We start from the raw sequence: 18263 nt of genomic DNA on the forward strand, positions 1-18263 counted from the left end.
CAAATATGTAATACATTATTGTTTACTATAATTACCATGCTGTATATGAGATCCCCAGAACTTATTTATCTTATAACTGGAAGTTTGTACCTTTTATTTATATTTAATTTTAAAAATATTTTATTTTTGTGTAGAAGAAATGGGGTATAAGCCAGAGGTGTAAGGAGTGAGAGGATTTACCAGAGACAGAGTGGGGAGCAGAACAGGTGGATTGACTAAAATACACTGCTGAGGGGAGGCTCCGGGAGAGGCAGGAGAGATCTTGCTGTACCCCAGCTCCCTGGCCCAGGATCAAACTCATGCCACAGTGGTTGGTGATAGCTCGAGAGCACTGAGCCTAACCCCTGTGCCACCAGGGAGGCACCTATCCCTTTTAACCATTTCCCCTGCCTCCTCATTTTTTGTTTCCTAAGTGTTGTAATGGATGTGCCAGTGTTTTATTATATTATCTTTAAAAAACAGTTTAAAAATCTACTTTTCTTTAACCTTCCCTGAGTAAATGTAAAGCAATGTCATGTTCAGAGCCCCCCAGGAAGCACACACCTTGCTCTTGCCCTGCCCTTGGTGTTTGACTTCCCCTTCCTTGACACCAATCACGCTGTTTTTAACTTCCTGGGTGCTTTTCTTTCTCCAACTCCCCAAGCAGACTGGGAACCTTAAGAGCAAAGGTTGTTGATTCTTCACCATTCCCTCGCTGGCCCCCAGCACAATGCCAATAGAGTCCATGCTCAGTACGGGTTTGTTGAATGGGTGGGTGGCTAGATGGATCTAGGGCAGAAGGGATGTCCTCAAAGCAGCCAGCAAAGCAGTCCCAAAATTCCAGCCCATGTTGGGAGTCTGCTGCCCTAAAGGGAGCTGGAGTTTTTGGAGAATACCTGTTTACTCTGCATACAGAGTTCCAGGACATTAGAAGTTCTGCAAATAGAACTTCTTCCCAGAATTGACTCCTGTTCTCTGAGGACGTGCTGGCTTCTGTGCACGTTTCCTACTAAAAAGGAAAACTTGTTTTCAGCAATAACTTAGTAATCTGTATAAGCAAAAACACCACTGCATGTTATTTTCTTGTTTCTTTGTTCATATCTTTAATAAAAGCTTGGGCTGGGAGAGTGAAAGCCAGAGCTGCTCTCAATGGCTCTCCCCAGCCTCCCCCCATTGCAAATTAATTTGGACTCCGAGTCTGTTAATGGTAGAGAACTTCATCAGCCATCCTGTCTGCAGCAAGCCCGTAGATTTCTTCTATTGACTTCTTTTCTCATTCCCCTCCCTCTTAAAGAATTTCTTCTTAAGGAAATTCTAAAGGGGTTGTTTCAATTACAGGTCATACAGAGAACAGGCTCAAATGGCAAAGCCTCATGCATGGCTATCATTCCTCTAAGGAGGAGCTCTGCAGGGAGATTCATGGAGCTGTGGGTAACTCTGCTGGGTGACTTTGGAGAGGAAGGATAGAGGTACTTTCGTTGATTCACAATCTACCATAGGACCATGCCAGGCACTTTCACATAGAATAGTCATTCAGTTCTCACAACCATACAGGATACAAAACATGCCATTCCCATGTTTGCTGATGAGAAAACGGAGCCTCAGAGAGATGATAGACATTGACCAAATTATAGGCTATAACTCCCAGGCTCTCCCTCAGGTCTGCCTGGCACTGAAGCCTGAGCATATTCCTTTCACTCCCTGCTTTTAGAGACTTGAAATGAACCTTGGAGGCCTGAAAGGAACCTTGGAGTTTGTCCATGTATTTCCCTTTTTGCTGTTAAAATAATTTTCCTTAAAAAAAAGAACTTTGGGGGCCTCCCCTGGTGGCGCAGCAGTTGAGTGCTGGGTTGCGAGGCTGCCCGCAGCCTCTGCAGCGCAGGTTCGATCCCCGGCCACCGATGAGGGTCCCACATGGTGCACAGATCTCTCCAGCCACCCGCTGCTTCCCTCAGCAGTGTACTTCGTCAGTCTGCCTGTTCTGTTCCCCGCTCTGGCTCTGGTGAATTCTCTCACCCTTCCGCGCTTCTGGCTGTGCCCAGTGCTTGTATAAATAAAATAAATAAATCTTAAAAAAAAGAAAAGAACTTTGGAATATTTCTGTCACCCAAATACAACCTTGCCAGTTGAAACAAAGTATGCTTGATTGTCCTTCAAGGCTGAAATTGAGCAAATTTAAAATTAGCTAAGAAACTTTTGACCCTATTGGACAAGCTGTGGAGCATGAACTATGGCTGAGGTACCCAAATGCACGGGGATGACTTTGGTTTTCTCCTCCACAGGTAGCTCACTGGTCACCAGTGAGCTGACAGGTCAGCACATTCACTTATTAACTAACATTTATTGCACACTTGCTGTTTGCCAGGGTGAGGACTAGGCACGTCACCTTGATCGTCTTAATCAATCTTGGGATCCTATGACAAAAGTAATATAATTAAACCCCATTTTATCTTTACGAAAAAATAGAACCTTCTCATAGAGACTATTAGAGGACCTGGCCTGGGATCCAGATCGGTGTAACTCCAGAACTAGTGTTTTTAGCCCAGCTTTATGAGCTTGCCCCAGACCACACTGCAGTTAAGGGCTTCTATGACACAGCTGCACTGCCCTGGAGCCGCTGCTGGTGGTCTGAGTCGCCTGTGACAGATTTACTCTTTATTTTCTTTCAGTAATAGAGCTTATGGTTTATGGAACTATCAGGCACATCTCCAGAACCATAAATCCCTTTCATAAGTAGAGGGATTTCCTTTGTCTGGATTTTTAAAGAGACTTTATTTAGAAAGACCCCCCGTTTGTTGAGCAAACGCAGAGAATTTTTCTGTTTTCAACATGGGCACTTGAAAAAAGGGAACTGAAACACTTTAATGTCAGTGGCTGTGGCCAGATGGTTCTATAATAGAAGCAGAATTGACTGGGTTGAAGCCATTTGGGGAAGATCTTAGTGAACAGGATTAATTTGGGGAGATTTGTATTATGCTTAGAACGTTGCCACTACACCTTGTTTATTTATTTTTAAATTAAGAGGATTTATATCTTAGGTAACACAAATATAAATAGACGGTAGAAAACACCCCCAGGACTGAAACTAGAGAAGTAGTGTTAGAAAGGAAACAGCTGTAGGAGAAATTTCTTGAAATTCTGTTTATGATCACCACCTTTTGGGAGATGAAGAAAGGAAAGCAGATGTCTGCCTGTGGAATGTTTTACAGAGAATTGTTTATGATTATGTCACCCTGAGTAGGAGAAGTAAAAGAAATATTTAACATTTGGTTTGGAATGTAGGATGAATGTGGGATGATACGGAATTGGTGAGCAGGGCCTTGCCACAGACTATGTGGGTCAGTATCAGTTAGGGAAAGAGGGCTGGTGAGAAACTGGCCCTGCTTCTATGTACAGGAGTGTGTGTGTGTGTGTGTGTGTGTGTGTCCATGAGGACTGAAGGCTATCCCTAGTCAGAGGCACATTATTCTTTTTTTTAAGATTTATTTATGCATACAAAAGCTGGGGTACAGGCCAGAGGTGTGAGGGTGAGAGGATTTACCAGAGACAGAGTGGGGACCAGAACAGATGGATTGACTGAAATGCACTGCTTAGGGGAGCAGTGGGAGAGACAGGAGAGGTCTGGTGCACCATGTGAGACAGGAGAGGTCTCCCTGGCCAAGGATCAAAATTGTGCTGTGGTGACTACCAATAGCTTCATAGTGCTGAGACTTAACCCCTTGCACCACCAGGGAGGTCCCAGCAGGTTATTCTTTCTTTGTTTTGAAAAGATTTATTTATTTGTACAAGAACTGGGGTACAGGCCAGAGGCACGGGAGAGTGAGAGAATTCACCAGAAACAGAGCTGGGAGCAGAACAGGCAGACGGACTGAAAACACTGCTGAGGGGAACAGCAGGCAAGACAGGAGAGGTCTGCTGTGCCTTGTGGTTATCTCCCTGGCTAGCCGGGAATTGAACCCATGCTGTAGAGGCTGTGGACAGCTTAACAGTGCTGAGCTCAACCCCCTGTGCCACGGGGGAGGCCCCTGGCAGGTTATTCTTTGTAATGACATCTATCAAGTCCTGACTTGACCCCTAGTGATTTTCCACATAGGAAAAGCAACCAAGAATAGGAACTCAATATCAATCCCAGTGGGTATGAGAGGGTCACTAGTAGGCCCTCCATCCTGAATACCCAGCAGAGGGTGTCCTTGCAGCCAGGGTCATGAATGTGTGTGTGGGAGGGTGGCAGAGTGGGATTTAGGGGAGGTTAAGTGAGAAGGACAGGGCATGCTGCCAAATACCTATTACATCCCTTAGCCTGTCACTTCCCCCCTTTTAAACAGCCTGTTATTCTTGATTAGATCTTACTGTATGGGTGGGCTGAGAAGGAATTTTTTGTTATCTATTTCCTTCTATAAAAACATCTCCAGCTGGGGCCTCCCTGGTGGCGCAAGGGGTTAGGCACTGCACTATGAAGCAATCCGCAGCTTTTGTAGCACGAGTTTGATCCCCGGCCGGCCAGGGAGCAACCCACTGGTGTAGCAGACCTCTCCTGACTTGCCCACTGCTCCCCTCAGCAGTGTATTTCAGTCAGTCTGCCTGTTCTGTTCCCCACTCTGTCTCTGGTGAATCCTCTCACCCCCCGCATCTCTGGTGTGTATGCCAGCTCTTGTGTGCATGAATAAATAAATCTTAAAAAAAAAATCTCCAGCTCATTCAGAGATGCCATCTACAGCACAGCACTAGGGAGATCAGGAGATGGCAGGTTTTCTGCCTGTGTCTCTAAGCAGCTGTGGGACCTCGAACCAGTCACTTAGACTCTTAGGTTTGTGGTCAGTAAAACTTAATCACTTAAATCTAATGAATCAAATCACTTATAGTCTCACATGTGTTATCAGTAAAAGGATTAGTCAATTGTCAAAGGAGGATTTCTTTTTTAAGGAAATAATATTGCACTGTAACATTAGATTAAGTTTCAGGTCTGTGTGGTTGGAAATCAGCATGTGTGTATATAAGGTTAAGTTTCACCTCTAAAAATAAAAGGATGACTCTTAAGGTCCTTATCAATGTTAATTAACATTTACAGGGCAAACTTACCTGTAAAATTCACTTGAGGTTTTTGTGTCTGTCCAAATGCAGTGTGGCAATGGCCTTGAATGATATTTATAGTAAAAGATAGTAAATCGGTTGTAGTAGAGAACATAGGTCTAAAATAGATGGTTTCTGTTTGGAATGTCTCCCTCCTTCCTTCACATTGAAAATGTTTCTGCATTCTGTAATCTGATCCTTGACAAATATACCCCTATCTCCATAAAAGAAACATTTGTGGAGGGTTCTTGAAGTTGTTTGTTCATTATAACTTTACCCCTCTTAAATGTAGCATGTATTAGTCTCATAGCCTTGCATAATCATTTAGATCTTACTGCATTTTTAAGGAAATATGATACTGATTTCAGGCTAACTCTTTATATAATCACTTATTTCACTTCATTATAACATATCTCTTTTCCAATCTGCTTGGCAAATAAACTATGAACCCCTTGAAGGAAGAAATCATGTTTTATTTATCTTTCTAGTCCCAACTGCTGAGTATAGTATTCTGCTTCAATAGTTATCTTTTGAATAAAAGATAATTAACTCATCACTGTCAGTCCATAAGTTAGTCTTCAGACTTGGCTCCTTCTGACATTGCTTTGTGTGAAAGCACAGTAGTAGGGGGACTCTTGGGGTTCATTGAAAGTCTTCTTTTGCTGCTCTTTCCTCCCTATTCACTTAGTGGGTTTGAGAGGGGTGTACTTCAAAAAGACCCCCACCAGGTGCTCTTAATATACATATTTCCCATTTTCCTAGGGGATGAAAGGAACACATTCAAAAGTCACAATTTCCAGGCATTCTCACTGTGGGCTCTGGACGCCAGTTCCTAGGCTGCTTGCAGACTCCTAAGAGATGGATGGCAGCAAAATGAGTGGGGGTAGAATGGAGATAAATTCTTTCCAACTGTGTATACCTGCAGGAGTTCAGAGTGAGGGAAAATAATATGCCCGCTTCTGAATACATGCTCTCCTTTTCACCAGGGTAGGAAATCATACACACCCCAACTGAGGTCTCATGCACCAGGAGTGAGTGTGTTTTTAAGGCCAATTTGTTGATGCAGTTGGCATGGACGTTCTGAGAAGAAAAAGGGGAGACAAGAACAATTTCATGTAAAAATAAATCTTACCAACCTGCCTCTCAAGCATCAAGTTAATATAGTTATTCACAAAGAAACTTTGCCAAAAGGAAAAAGCTTCCAATATTTGGAAATATTAAACCAAAGCAATGAAACTGCATGAAACAGGAATATTTGGATTGAGCGTTAATTGGAAACAAACAGGTACTCATTAACTTTATGGAAGTTGGAGATCCTCAGCTCAAATACCAGGTCCTCAGAGGCCTTTCCTTGACCACCTGATCGAAACCAGCTGCCTGGTTCTCAGTCATTCTCTTTTGTGTCACTGATCTCATCATAGATCCTTTGCATTTTTTCCCACAGCACATATCACATATCATCTGAAATTATCTTATTTGTTTTCTTTTTAAAGATTTATTTATTTATTTATACAAGCACTGGGTACAGTCAGAAGCACAGGAGGGTGAGAGAATTCACCAGAGCCAGAGCGGGGAGCAGAGCAGGCAGAAGGACCGAAGTACACTGCTGAGGGGAGCAGCGGGCGGCAGGAGAGGTCTGCGCGCCATGTGGGACCCTCTCCTGGCAGCTGGGGATCGAACCGGCACTGCAGAGGCTGGGCAGCTTCGCAACCCAGCGCTCAACAGCTGTGCCACCGGGAAGGCCCAATCTTTTTTGTTTTCTATAGGATGTCCTTACGTGCAGGCATCCTCTTTACCTTATTTCCTACTTGGCAAGAGTAAGTGCTCAGTAAATATGGTAAAATGATGGAAAGTGTATTATGTGTGAATTGCTCATCAGAAACAGTTGTCTAAAACCATTTTTCGGGCCTCCCCGGTGGCACAGCGGTTGAGCGCTGGGTTGCGAAGCTGCCCGCGGCCTCTGTGGTGCCGGTTCGATCCCCGGCTGCTCCCCGGCCACCGGAGGAGGGTCCCACATGGTGCGCAGACCTCTCCTGCCGCCCGCTGCTCCCCTCAGCAGTGTACTTCGGTCCTTCTGCCTGCTCTGCTCCCCGCTCTGGCTCTGGTGAATTCTCTCACCCTCTGGCGCTTCTGACTACCCAGTGCATGTATAAAACAAACAAACAAACAAATAATAAATAAGACATGCCTCTAGAAAATTAAATAAATAAATAAATAAAACCATTTTTCAAGATGGAAAAAGTCATAAAAAAACCACTGTTCAGGAATGGCTTCAAAAGAATGCTTGGGTAGTCTTCATAGCCTGGTGACTAGAGACCCGGATACCTGGATGTGTCTCCAGTAAAGCCCAGAAAAACTCCCAATATATAGCTATTGAATGAAAATTTCTAGAGTTTGTTCAAGTTTGTGCTTATGGTGTTAAGAACTGTAGCAGCAGGAAGGCCAGAGCAGGATCTCTATGATCGGAGCAGATGGGTAAGGAGGAGTTCTGGAGCATTCAGTGGCTTTTTCAGACTTTTATTGAATTTACCAGGTACTCGGCAGGCTGGGGGGCTGGGAATCTGGCAGGCCTGCCAGCCCCCAGCAAGTCTTCAATCTTCCTGGACTCTCCAGCGTGCCCTCGTGGCCTCTGCTTCTCTGCTGGTTCTCTTCCAGTACTTCACTTGTTCTCCTTCTGGTCTGTTTTCTCTTCTTCTGGCTTCCCTGTGATGCCGCCCCTATGGATCTCCCAGCCCAGGTGTACCCATCTACATACGCCCACACCCAACTCCAGGTGTCCACAATCAGGTATCCATTCAGGACCATAGGGATCCATCGTCAATCCTAATGGTGGGAGGGCAGAAAAACCTGATACTTTACTTACCCTACAAGAACATATTATTTTAAAACACTCAGACCGCAGGGCCTGGAGTATAACAGAAGAACAAAATATGAAATTCTTTTATAAGTAATTTCATGCTCAAGGAATGCCTATACTTGCTAACCCCAAGAAATATTTTCTTTTGTCTTTTATGAAAACATGAAGCTACTGGAGTGCTTATAAAATTAAACATTAGGGCCTCCCCGGTGGCGCAGTGGTTGAGCACTGGGCTGCGAAGCTGCAAGAGGCCTCTGCAGCAACAGTTCGATCCCCGGCTGCTCCCAGGCCACAGGAGGAGGGTCCCACATGGCGCGCAGACCTCTCCTGCCGCCCGCTGCTCCCCTCAGCAGTGTACTTCGGTCCTTCTGCCTGCTCTGCTCCCTGCTCTGGCTCTGGTGAATTCTCTCACCCTCCCGCGCTTCTTGCTGACTGTACCCAGTGCTTGTATAAATAAATAAATAAATCTTTAAAAAAAAATAAAATTAAACATTAAATAGACTATTCTCTTGACTGTTTTATGCAATAGTATAGATGATGGCATCAAAGATGGTAGTTCAGGTTCAAACTCGCTTTTTACTAGTTTAAGTCAGTTAATCTATGTAAGTCTCATTTTCTTTAGCTGTTAAAAATTAAAAAGGCAAAAATACCAACTTTACTGCTCTTCCCAAGGTGGCTGTTAGATGCCAGGATATAGTGAGCTTGAAAGTGCTTAATAACAGTGCCAATGATTAAGGATGGAAACATGTGGCTTTGTGACTGGTGGAGGAAATAATTCTAGTTTAATGGCTATTGCAAAATACTCAATTGCTTGAACTCTAGTAATATGTTTGCCTCCAAGAGCAGATGAAGTGGTAAATGATGATCGGGGAGAACCTGAAGTTATGGAGCAATTTCTGTGCTAATTGGGCCACATCTCAGTAGTGTGTTTTTTGGAAATTGGAATAGATATCTGGAAATCTAATTATATGGTCTCTTATCTAAAGTAACAGGCACTAAATCAGAAAATTGTTTCCTGATCCCTTCTATATCTTTATGAACATTCAAGTGGTTCAATCTTTTCTTACTCTACCCTCTCTTTTCCAACCCATTAAACTACCTTTTTACATTAAAAATTCCTATTTTCCTCATGAAAACACTTCATTTCCTGGCCCAGCAACTTTCATAGAAGGAAAAATGCTTAAGTTTTAACAGTGGTTATCTCAGGATCATAAGATTAAGAGTAATATTTCTTATTATATTTCTCTGTACCTACCAAATTTTCCATTATGAACATACTAAGAAAAGCAAGGCAGTAGCATATTTAGGCAACATTATGCAAAGAGGATTTTTAAGAATATTATCCTAGGAAATACCTGTAAGGGCAGGAGGACATGGAGCAGGATCTCTATGACCCGAGCAGATGGGTGAAGGAGGAATGCTAGAGCTCTCAGTGGCTTTTTAGGATTTTATTGGGATTTACCAGCACCCAGCAGGCAGGGGTGCTGGGGGCCCGGGAGGCTGGCAGGCCTCCCAGCCCCCAACAAATCTTCACTCTTTCTAGGCTCTCCGGCCTTCTCTGGTGGTCTCCGCTTCTCTCTCTCGTTCTCTTGTGGTTCTCTCTCTGCTGGTGTCTTTGTGATGCCGCCCTTATAAGCCCAGTCCCTCAGGCGTACCCACTTACACATGCCCACACCCTACTCCAGGTGCCCGCCATCAGGCATGCATTCAGGACCACAGGGTTCCGTCATCTATCCTAATGGTGGGAGGGCAGAAAAGCCTGATACCATTTTCACTTACCCTACAATACCTTATAGGGAATAAGCTAGGTCACCCAAAACATTTGGGAAATACTAGACACTACAGCCTCTTGAAAGAGTCCCCAAACACAACAGCATATTAAATATTTGCAAGATCCAGGAAAAAAGAAACCTGATTAATTTTGTTTAATTCAACATTTTCCCATTTTGGGGACATGTTTTTCATGCAAAATCTGTAATTATTTTGTGAAACTAGCAACTCACAGTATCTTTTTGGAAAGCATAGGTAGTTGGGAATGTCTTTCTTTTGATGAGTAGGATGATGACATAATTACATTAGAATTAAAAACAAAAAAGATGAAGACATGACTTTCTCATTATAGACCGATGGATCATTAGTGGTCATTTTTGGTCCACGGGCACCACAAATCCTGCAAGTTATGTGGACAGTGTTTAGTTTCTATACATATATGTACTGTATTTCTGGAGAAAGGGTTCATAACACTCAATATATTATAAGGCACATCCTGAAAAAAAATATAGAACCATGGACATAAATTAAAACCAGTTCCTTGACATCCATTTCTTTTGCCTAAACTAACTTTGTCATCAAAACAAAGCAGAAAAATCATGAAATCTGTCACCATACTTAGCAAAAAAACAAAAACAAAAAACCAAGCTGAACAAGATGCCCAATTAAATGTGAATTTCAGATCAACAATAGACAACTTCTTTTTAGCACAAAGATGTAGGATGCAACATCTTGTTTGAAAAACTGTTATTTATGAAATTGGACATCCTGTTATCAAAAACCTTACTCGGATTTATTAACACTGGAGCTCTGGAGTACATGTGAGAAATGCCTTTCTATATATGTGGTCTATAGATAGGAGCTTAGATAGGAACATCACCTGAAAGCTTACTAGAAATGCAACCAAAGCCTCCATCACCCACCTACTGAGTTGGAATCTGCCTGGTATTCAGCTCTCCATGTGACAAGATCCCATGTTAAAGTTTGAAAAGTTCTGATAAAAAGAACTCCTGACAAGATAGTTTTCAACATGGATTTCATTTTGGAATCACCTGGAAGCTTTAAAATTAGAAATGCCTGGGCTCATTCGCCAGGGCAGGAGATTTAGTTGATCTGAGGCACAGAGTAAATAAACATTCATATTTTGAATTTCTCACACCTGGGCCTCCCTGGTGGCACAAGGGGTTAAGTCTCAGCACTATCAAGCTATCGCCAGCCACTGCAACATGCATTTGATCCCTGGCCAGGGAGCTACCCACATGGCACAGCAGATCTCTCCTGTCTCGTCTGCTGCTCCCCTCAGCAGTGTATTTCAGTGGATCTGCGTGTTCTGCTCCCTACTCTGTCTCTGGTAAATCCTCTCACTGCCCACCGCACCCACCTCCCAACTCTGCAACTCTGGCCTACATCCCAGCTCTTGTATGCATAAATAAAAATAAATCTTAAAAAAAACCTCACATCTCTACAAAAATGATTCTAATATATAGCTATCGTTTTGCATTTTCTAAGAAATGTAAATTTGTTCATTCAGAAGACCAAAATATATTTCATATATTTCAAATATACATATATATTTGATCTTCTCCTGTGGGTCTAACTCACAGATTCTAAAACTCTTGGAATCTCCTAAGTGTTACTAGCAATGGGAGCATCTTTCATTATAATATTTGGTATCTTGTTCTCAGTTCCTGAAATTCGAGCTGTAAAGGTGAAGTGGGTGTCTCGTTACTCATGACAAGTGCCTTTCTAGCACAACTGGGTTAATGTCGATGTGGTAATATTTGGAAAGCAACTAAGGACAGAGGGTAGTTGCCAGGGGGACAAAACTTGTAATTAGAGGGCTGGAATTTTCAGTCCTACCCTCTTCCCCCCACCATCAGGAGGGGAGAAGTTGATTCAGTCTCCATTGGTCAATGATTTAAGTAACTATACCTATGTAATGAATCCTTCATAAAAAGGGGCAGGGTTTGGAGAACTTCCAGTTGGTAAATGTGGGGAGGTGCTGGGAGTGGAACATCTAGAGAGCGTGGAAGCTCTGTGCCTTTTGCATTTCTTTCACTTGGCTGTTTCTATCTTTTATAATAAAACTGAAAAAGGTTTCCTGAGTTGTGTGAGCTGCTCTAGTAAATTTATAGCCATGAAGTCATTCATGTAGGTAACAACCTGGACTTGCCATTGACATTTGAAGGTGGGAGGCAGTCTTGTAGGTCTGAATGCTTAATCTGTGGGATCTGACTCTATCTCCAGGTAGATAGTGTCAGAATTGAGTTGGAAATTGTAGGACACCCAGTTGGTGTTGGAAAATTACTTCTTGGTATGGGGGGTAAGGGCAGGAATGGACATGGTGCAGATTTCTGATCCCATGAAGACCGGGTAAAGGAGGAGTCAGAGTCCTCAGTGGTTTTTGCAGGTCTTTCATTGGGATTTACCCGGTACACAGCAGGCAGGGGTGCTGGGGGGCTGGGAGGCCCAGCAAATCTTCACTGTATCTGGGCTCTCTGGCGTTCTCTCTGCTTCTTTTCTTCTTTCGGCTTCTGTTCGTTCTTGGCTTCTTCTGGTGTCCCCATGACCCCGCCCTTAAAAGCCCAGTTTCAGCCCAGGTGAATCCCATCTACCTATGCCCACACCCTACTCCAGGTGCCCGCCATCAGGCATGCATTCAGGACCGCAAGGATCCATCACCTACCCTGATGGCGGGAGGGCAGAAAAGCCTGACATTTTTCCTTACCCTACAGTCCACCTGCTCAGGGTTTTCTGCCATATAGTCTTTATCAGTCTCTATATACAAGTCATAAACACATATCTCTTGGCAATATGAACACTGCAGGCATGGCCCAGAAAGTAAATGAAATACATCACAATATAACAAAATACAACAGAACACAAATAAGTCCAGGCAGGGCCCCAACCTAGTGGCAAAAGACAATTATTGGTACCAGCAGATGAGCCACCAAATCTGCTGCTGAAGGCACTGCTCATACGAGGGAGGGGAACCACTCACAGCACCTACTGTAACACACCAGGTGCTGTCAGGCTTCCTGGCCTTCTCTGGCTGTAGTCTCGGCTACAAGCCACATACAGCATCCACTTCCAGGATGCACTCGCTCTGGGATTGGCGATTCTATTCTGTTGGGGGTAATCACCAATCCTCAGGGTTTCTGTCTGCTCTCGCTCCAACACTCGGCCTTCATGGCCACCCATGCGACTCGCAGACCCCTGCACTCAGGCCAACCCACTGCACAAGCACATGGGTTGGGGATCCTTGGATCCAAACTCTACATTTAGTTTGGGCTCCACTGCAAGCCACATTCCCCACCCGTCCCCCAAGGACGAGTTCTTCAGTTCCTCACCCTCACTCGACAACAAGCAGGGCATCACCCATAGGTGATTTTACGAGACTCACTGGCCTTCCTCAGCTTACTTAGTGCTTAACAGCCGCTCAGGGCTTCCCAAACTTAGCATCAGCACCAGCTTTTGCCTTCTCAGTTGGCTTTTCTCCTCCGCTAGCTACTGGGCATACACAGGCTGCTTTTGGCCATCAAGGCCCACTGGCCACCCCCAGATTCTCAAAAAAACATAAGCTGCCAAGGTCCTCCACCTTGTGGCGGGATTGTCAGTCCAAGGCCATTAGTCCAAGTCTGTTGGCCTGTCCCTGCATCAGCACTTGGTGAGCTCCGAATCGTGGTCCTCTTTGCCAATGATTCTTGCTGCCACAGGGGTCGTTGGCTGGTCCTCTCGGGCTTCTCCTTCACGCAAGGTCTCGTCCTGTAGCTTCCAGACCTCGTCCATCTCCTGTGCCGCCATGACGCCTCCAGCGTGGTCACAAGCAAACAGTCTGTTACTCCTTAGTCCCTCCAGGTCTTCGGAGGGCTCCATACCCGTCTGCATGGATCATCCTGCTGACTTAACGCCAATTGTAGGGGCAGGAATGGACACGGTGCAGGTTTTCTGATCCAGCAGACCACGTAAAGGAGGAGTCAGAGTCCTCAGTGGTTTTTGCAGGTCTTTCATTGGGATTTACCCGGTACACAGCAGGCAGGGGTGCTGGGGGGCTGGGAGGCCCAGCAAATCTTCACTCTATCTGGGCTCTCTGGCGTTCTCTCTGCTTCTCTTCTTCTTTCGGCTTCGGTTTGTTCTTGGCTTCTTCTGGTGTCCCCGTGACGCTGCCCTTAAAAGCCCAGTCTCAGCCCAGGTGAATCCCATCTACCTATGCCCACACCCTACTCCAGGTGCCCGCCATCAGGCATGCATTCAGGACCGCAAGGATCCATCATCTGTCCTGATGGCGGGAGGGCAGAAAAGCCTGACATTTTTCCTTACCCTACAGGGGTGTCTACCTAAAAATTCAGAATGCAATTAAAAAGTCAAAGCACACTTATTTGGGATCAAAGAATTGTAATTTGGGTAGAATTTCAGGTAGAAAACCTAATACGTGCCCTTAGCAGGGACAAAGTCAGGGTTGTGGAGGCAAGGAGAAGATGAGGTAATTGGTAAAGAAAAAGTTGATTAGTGTTAACAGGCTTACATTCTTCTTGGCCTTATGTAATTGGTTACTGATTCTCTAGAAAGGATAACAAGGGAACTGACTGATTTTCTATGGACTTTAGGTAAATGTCCAAAATTATTAGTTCTAGCCAGATGACTTCTCAAATAATCCCTTGCTAGCTGATATTTTAAAACAGTGGTTTTTGGCCCAGTCGGATCACCTCCAGTCCATTTCAGGCAGATACTTAATGCAATTTCCTGTAATGACTCCGTGGCTCCATTTTAAAAATGGCTTCACAGATGTCAACTTCTCACAAGGAAACACCATTTCCCACATCGGAATTGGGTGTGAAATCGTGACCAGTGTGGCACCTTGTAGGGTAAGTAAATGATGTCAGGCTTTTCAGCCCTTCTGCCATTAGGATTGATGATGATCGCCACTGATGATCCCAAAGCACATTAAATTTAGAGGAGGGTTAAGTACAACATAAAGATTATAGACAGCAATGTATTTTATCAGATACAATTCTCAAACATTTTAATTCCAAGGGAGATATAAGGAATTCTGAAAAATAGAAACACCAGCAGGATCCCTGAGGTCCTGACTGCATGCCTGATGGCGGGCACCTGGAGTAGGGTGTGGGCATGTGTAAATGGGATTGACCTGGGCTGAGAGACTGGGCTTATAAGGGCAGCATCACAGTGACGCCAGCAGAGCGAAAGAGAGCTTCCCTCAGAACAACAGAGCAAAAGGAGCAGAGAAGTAAGGCCACAAGAGAATGCCGGAGAGCCCAGAAAGTGCAAAGACTTGGTGGGGGCCAGGAGGCTGATGGCCCCGGGCCTGCCGTGTACCTGGTAAATCCTAATAAAAGCCTGCAAAAGCCACCGAGGGCTCCAGGACTCTCCTTTATCCTGTCTGCTCGAATCATAAAAATCCTGCACTGTACTCTTCCTGCCGCTACACACCTTTAGATAAGAACATGATCCAGCTAAGATAGGACTTCCATCCAATCACCCATACAGTGTTTCCCACTATTTCCTTGCTCCTTTGTAGGGTAAGGAAAAAATATCAGGCTTTTCTGCCCTCCCGCCATCAGGATAGATGATGGATCCTTGCGGTCCTGAATGCATGCCTGATGGCGGGCACCTGGAGTAGGGTGTGGGCGTAGGTAGATGGGATTCGACTGGGCTTTTAAGGGTGGCATCACAGAGATGCCAGCAGAAGCAGAGAAGCAGGAGAGCAAAGAAGCAGAGAGAACGCGAGAGAATGCCAGAGAGCCCAGAAAGAGTGAAGACTTGCTGGGGGCTGGGAGGCTTGCCAGCCTCCTGGTCCCCCAGCACCCCTGCCTTCCATATGCCTGGTGAACCCCAATAAAAGACCTGCAAAATCCACTAAGGACTCTGACTCCTCCTTTACCCAGTCTGCTGGATCAGAAAACCTGCACTGTGGCCATTCCTGACCTTACATCCATCCAGTCCTAGTGAACCTAGATCTCTATATGTGGCTGCAATTTCAGAAAAAGCATCGGATACAACCCTGCTATGTAATCTCTCTCTCCAGTTGAGAACCAGTCCTGTTTAGGGCAATCTAAGATGAAGTCATCCATTGGCAATTTACCAAATGATTGAGAAAAGCCCCCCCACCCCACCGTGGGAACCCACCACTCAAGTTTGGTTTTCCTTCCCTTCTGGAACCCACAGGTGGGGGGGACACAAAGACAAGGCAGGATGGCCATCGTCCACCAGAGGGAATTTCACGATGGCTCTAATTTCTTTGAGAATTGTGTTGCCTGAGATGAAGGTGTTCACTGTCTCCTGCCAGAGCACGTCATTCATTTTGACTTTTGGAATGTGAAGTGGAATTCCACAAGTCTACTTAGAATACTAAATGAAAATAGTCGTAGCAGAAGCAAGGAATGATTTAAATAATTCTGAGTTGTATTATCCAAGGCAGGCGGTGACTTATTTGCCTGCTGATAGATAATGTGAAGCCCAGTAGCAGAGGATGACATGAAGTGTTGTCAGGTGTGTTGGATCCCTGGGCTGACAAATGGGCTAAGCACTAACAGTTAAATTATCTCATCCTTTTCTCCAGAAGCACATGGTAATTGAGAAAAAAGCTTGATTAGTGGCAGGAAGGCTTTTGGTTAAAGAAATTGCTAAATTTCACCAGATTTTACTGGATTCCATCTAAAGTTCAGCCTGCATGATGTCTTTGTCTTTTATATGGAGTTATTTTTTGAAACTGTTGGAAGAAATGGTGTATCAGTTAATTAACATTTTTCTCAACCTTGGACTTATTTTCCTACTAATTAAAAGGAATAAAGAAATGCTTAACCAATGTTACTTTAATTAAAAAAATGCTTGATTTCCTTAAGGAAAGATAAGAACTGGAATGTAAATGCAATTAAGAGCTGAGCAGTTGTCTTTGATAGAACCATATAGGCCTGTTTCCGGGGTTATGACCACTTTAGTGATCCGGAGGCTTAAGGACAAGTTCATGTGGTTGATGACATTGACAAAAGACAGTCAGTGGGCTATCTAGTTCAAAGGGTACAAGATGGTGTTTCTCTATTTCAGAAATTCCTTATATCTCCCTTGGGATTAAAATGTTTGAGAATTTTATCTGATAAAATATATTGCTGTCTATAATCTTTGTTGTACTTAACCCTTCTCTAAATTTAATGTGCTTTGGGATCATCAGGGGCGATCATTAAAATGCAGTTTCTGATTTAGTCTGATGTGTGGGCTGAGATTTGCATTTTTAACAAGCTCCCAGCTGATGTTGATGCTGCTGCCTACAAACTTCACTGAGTACAAGACTATCAAACTTCTATTTAAACCATACATATCAGGCTTTTCTAGAGACAAAACCAATAAGACAGACAGAAATATAAACACGTGTGTGTGCATGCGTGTTTTAAGAGTTATTTAATTTTAGAACTTGGCTCATAACAATTGTGGGGGTTGGTCTGTCTTAAATCTGTAAGGACAAACAGGCAGGCCATTTATGCAGGAGTTAATGCTGATGGAAGCTTAGAGTAGAAAATTTAGGATGGGTGTTTCCTCAAGGTCAAAAAACAGAGGTAGGGGTAGAGATTGTTAAATTGGCTATGGAAATTTCCAGGAAGAAGAGGAGGGATCAGAAAAGATTATCTGTCATTACAGAAAACAACCCCAACCTGACCCCAAAGCAATAAAATTCCAAAGAAGTGAATCCCTCCAAAGAACACTTTTTAAGGACAACTATTGCTCTGGCAAAATGCAGATCTTATCCCATATCTATACAGGCCTGCCTGCTTCTACTCAGGCTTCTCTTTTTCTTAGCAAACCTATCTCTTCCAAAATGCAATTATTTGCCTGTTTGTGCCTATGTTGTAGAGCAACCCCGATACAAAACGGGGTGCCTGACTGTGGGTCCTCACCAGCGCACTTAAAAGGACTTATCAATGCTCTACCTACACAGACATTTTTCCTAATAAACCTGCCCTTTTAAAATGCAGCCTTCACCTGTGTAAGGGGCCGGACAGGACACAGGGCAGGTTTTCTGATCCAGCAGACCTGGTAAAGGAGGAGAGAGTTCTGGAGCCCTCAGTGGCTTTTCAGGCTTTTATTGGGATTTACTAGGTACACAGCAGGCAGGGATGCTGGGGGGCTGGGAGGCCTGTCATCCTCCCAGCCCCCAGCAAGTCTCCAATCTTTCTGGGCTCTCCAGCCTTCTCTGGTGTTCTCTCTGCTTCTCCTGCTTCTCTTCTACTGGGATCCCTGTGATGCCGCCCTTAAAAGCCCAGTCTCAGCCCAGGTGAATCCCATCTACCTATGCCCACACCCTACTCCAGGTGCCCGCCATCAGGCATGCATTCAGGACCGCAAGGATCCATCATCTATCCTGATGGCGGGAGGGCAGAAAAGCCTGACATTTTTTCCTTACCCTACAACCTGTTTGTGTCTATGTAAAAATTTTTCCCTAACAAATTTGGTGTGTCTTAATTCACTGTGTGCCCTGAACAGGAAACTGCTGAAATCTTTCTCAGAGGGAAGCCAAGAACAGTCCACTGGCTATTCTTTGCTACAGTCTCAATTCAGAATTTTTTTTTTTTTG

The 18263-nt window shown here is 44.3% G+C and overlaps 1 long non-coding RNA gene across 2 annotated transcripts in view; it reads right to left on the bottom strand.

Moving 5' to 3' along the window:
- Nucleotides 1-5514: 5514 nt before the first annotated feature.
- LOC119248290 (uncharacterized) overlaps nucleotides 5515-18263 on the bottom strand; it is a 56075-nt gene continuing 43326 nt past the window's right edge. For both annotated transcript variants that reach the window (XR_008552208.1, XR_005125895.2), the window contains one exon: nucleotides 5515-6129. This is a non-coding gene — a long non-coding RNA (uncharacterized LOC119248290). The remainder of the gene's footprint in view (nucleotides 6130-18263) is intronic.

This window comes from Talpa occidentalis, unplaced genomic scaffold (assembly GCF_014898055.3).
Source record: "Talpa occidentalis isolate TD23 unplaced genomic scaffold, MPIMG_talOcc4v2.1 talOcc4.16, whole genome shotgun sequence".
Taxonomy (NCBI): Eukaryota; Metazoa; Chordata; class Mammalia; order Eulipotyphla; family Talpidae; genus Talpa; species Talpa occidentalis.